The sequence below is a fragment of the Pinus tabuliformis genome, chromosome 9, assembly GCF_031772625.1.
Source record: "Pinus tabuliformis cultivar Carrire ecotype Pingquan chromosome 9, CPIR1, whole genome shotgun sequence".
Taxonomy (NCBI): Eukaryota; Viridiplantae; Streptophyta; class Pinopsida; order Pinales; family Pinaceae; genus Pinus; species Pinus tabuliformis.
In genome coordinates this window covers 163,792,464-163,795,544 of record NC_142307.1, presented here as the reverse complement: position 1 = coordinate 163,795,544, position 3,081 = coordinate 163,792,464, and the positions used below count along the sequence as shown (strand labels likewise).

General features: G+C 40.5%; 1 pseudogene; it reads left to right on the top strand.

Annotated features, from left to right (window-relative positions):
* The first annotated feature begins 1,115 nt into the window (after nucleotides 1-1,115).
* LOC149147640 (cytochrome P450 750A1 pseudogene) lies at nucleotides 1,116-1,601 on the top strand (annotated as a pseudogene).
* The last annotated feature ends 1,480 nt before the right edge of the window (nucleotides 1,602-3,081 follow it).

The following is a 3,081-nucleotide window of genomic DNA, read 5'->3' as shown; positions in this document are numbered from 1 at the left end:
GCGTCGGCGTATCGGCAAGTTGGCATATCGGCGGGTTGGAGCATCGGAGGCAGGCAGCGGCAGCGATATGAAATATCGTCGATGAGCGATCGCCGATATCGCATCGGCGTATCGCAATGGAGGACTTACAAATGGGCTTTGTTATTGTGCGATGAGCGATCGCCGATATCGCTATCGGCACATCGCTATCGGCATTCACAATGTAGCGGAGCCTTTTCACATATATATGGTCGCGATCCGATGAGATGGACCCGACGGGTGTTTAACATTTTGTTTCATATTATTTTAGTTTCGCAGCGGCCCTTTTTTTCCCCGTGTTTTAATGTTTTTCAAGCATAAGTTATAATATATCGCATCAGCCCAGATCGCGATCGGCATATCGCAATCGGGGAAACCAAGGGTGCACAACTTTCTCATATATGCGGGCTATGCGATGAAGCCCGGACCCGATGGGTTTCCGAAGCATAATGGTTTAACATTTGAAGTCCGCTAAAGGAAAATTTTTGTGTTTTACAACGTTTTTATATATTCTCAAATATATGAAGAAGCAGAGGACCGGCCAGCTGCGATATGCAATGTGACCCAAGCAAGCATGCAGCAGTACAGCAGTAGGCGACTGCATTCAATTCACAAGTATGGCCGAGAAGGAAGACATTGAATTTTTCAGCTACCAGAGTAAAAATTCAGCTCAGTCAAGGACGAGAAGGACAACCTCGGGCAGTTCACAGCATGGGACTCCATTTCTTTTCATTAAACAATTTAGATTTAGTATGTATGTTGTTGTCTGTTGAGAGAGTAAGTGAGACTATGTAGAAGCGTAGCAGCGCAAGTGAATGTTAGCAATACGCAGCAATGTAGTATACTGAATGTAATAGGAACTGAATGAATAGAGTAGCACTGTGTTTTTTGGTGAATCCCTCTGAGTGTAAGAGGAAGAATTTTTGTATCAGGCTTTTCATTTTAATGAATACAAACCCTTTTTATGTGTGTAATACTCTGTTCTCAGAAATATTTTTAAAAAGCTTCCCTGTGCTAAGATCCTGGAGATAAACAGAGCATTATCACTGTGTCCAGTTTATATTGTTTTTGGGATTTTGACAGACAAAATCCCCAACATGGCAGTGATGAAATACCTCCACTGTGTGGTGAAAGAGACACTACGGTTATACCCACCACTGCCTCTGTCACTTCCCCGTCAGTCAACGGAGGCTATGACAGTCGGAGGATACTATATTCCTAAAAAAATGATGCTACTGGTTAATTTGTGGGCAATAGGAAGGGATCCCACTGTGTGGGGAGAAGATGCTTCAGAATTTAAGCCAGAGAGATTTATGGGGCAAGAATACATAGATTTAACAGGTCAATCAGACTTCAAAATATTTTCGTTCGGTTCAGGTAGGAGAGGATGCCCGGGGTCTCCCATGGCTATTCCGATCGTTGAGCTTTTATTGAGTCACCTGGCTCACGCCTTTGATTGGAGAGTTGAAGGAGATGCATCCGAGCTGGATATGAAGGAATCCTTTGGAGCGACGATGCCAAGAGAAGTACCGCTCTTTGCCTTTCCGAGGTTGAGAAACCCCGCTTACCTTTACTGTCCATAAATCATCTGTGATAGGCCACCGAAGCTTTTCATCATCGAGTTTTTGGGTGGCCTGCAAAATAAACTTTATGTAAAACTTTATCATATGAAGTTCATCGTCGAGTTTTCGGGTGGGCTGCAAAATAAACTGTTTGTGAAACTTTATCATATGCAATTGTGATGTTACCCATACTTTCTTTATCAATAAAAAGATCGTTAGCAGTACTGGTCTCAAATTTTACATTTATTCACTTTAAAAGAGCTGCGATGTTTCTTCTGTGAAATGAACTTTCATCGATGAAAAATATAAAAACAACTCGAAATTTCTAGAATCTAGTTGCCATACAATAAATGTTGTTATCACGCCCAAAGGCATTTGCCAAGGGGAGGTTCTGTCCAGGCCTTCGTCAACTAACATTTGCCATTTGCCAGGTTAGAAAATAAATTTAGGGGTAGAGTAACTCAGAAATCGGTTGCAGCGAAGTAAGCAAGGTCAATTTCAATTGCGGAAAGGTAAATATTTGGTTTCCCCGAGGATATCGCAATCACACAAGGACTTTAATTAAAACACAGAGTTCATGGAAAAATAGAGTAAAATAAAAAATGGTTGTTGTAAATCTACTCATGAAGGCTTAAGATCACATCTCCAAGTAAAACATAAAAGACTTACTGCAATTTAAGCTTCACTGGGTTGCAGAGTAAACTCCAGTAAAACTCGATAAAACTGATTTTACTTGCCCACCAAAATTTCTTCCACGATTTTCTCCTCACTACCTCTCGCTCCCTAACTTGCCCAACATGCCCAACATTACAAATGAATTTTACTTGCATATTTATCTTAACATACAAATTTGACATTAATTACATGACAGAGAAAATATTTAATACGCAGCATGGGCGAATTTACATAGTAAATGATTTTCTGAACTTGCAGGTGTTGTGGAGTGTGGGCCCTCTCGCTCCCTAACTTGCCCAACATGCCCAACATTACAAATGACTTTTACTTGCATATTTATCTTAACATACAAATTTGACATTAATTACATGACAGAGAAAATATTTAATACGCAGCATGGGCGAATTTACATAGTAAATGATTTTCTAAACTTGCAGGTGTTGTGGTGTGTGGGCGACAGTGGCAGTGGAATGAATGTTTTCCCATATCTATTTAATAAACTTCATTAAATGCTTTAAATTTTGTGATGTGTTGTGGAATGGTCCGCCTTGAACTTCTGTTTTGACTTCTGTCCTCTTGCCTGCAAACAAAATAGCAACCGTGGTTGATTGGGTAAACATGGTGTTTGTCCATGTTTTAAGGGGTGGTTGGGATTATTATTTCCAACATGCCAAACCGCCCGCCATCATTTGTAACTACTACCGCGTTAATGGCGTCCACCAGTCTCAGAATCGCACCAGTTTATCTGGTTTATTATGGTTTATAGCGCACCAGAAGTTACACTGGTACTCTTATTTTTTGATCAAAATTATAATTGCGTTTTTCC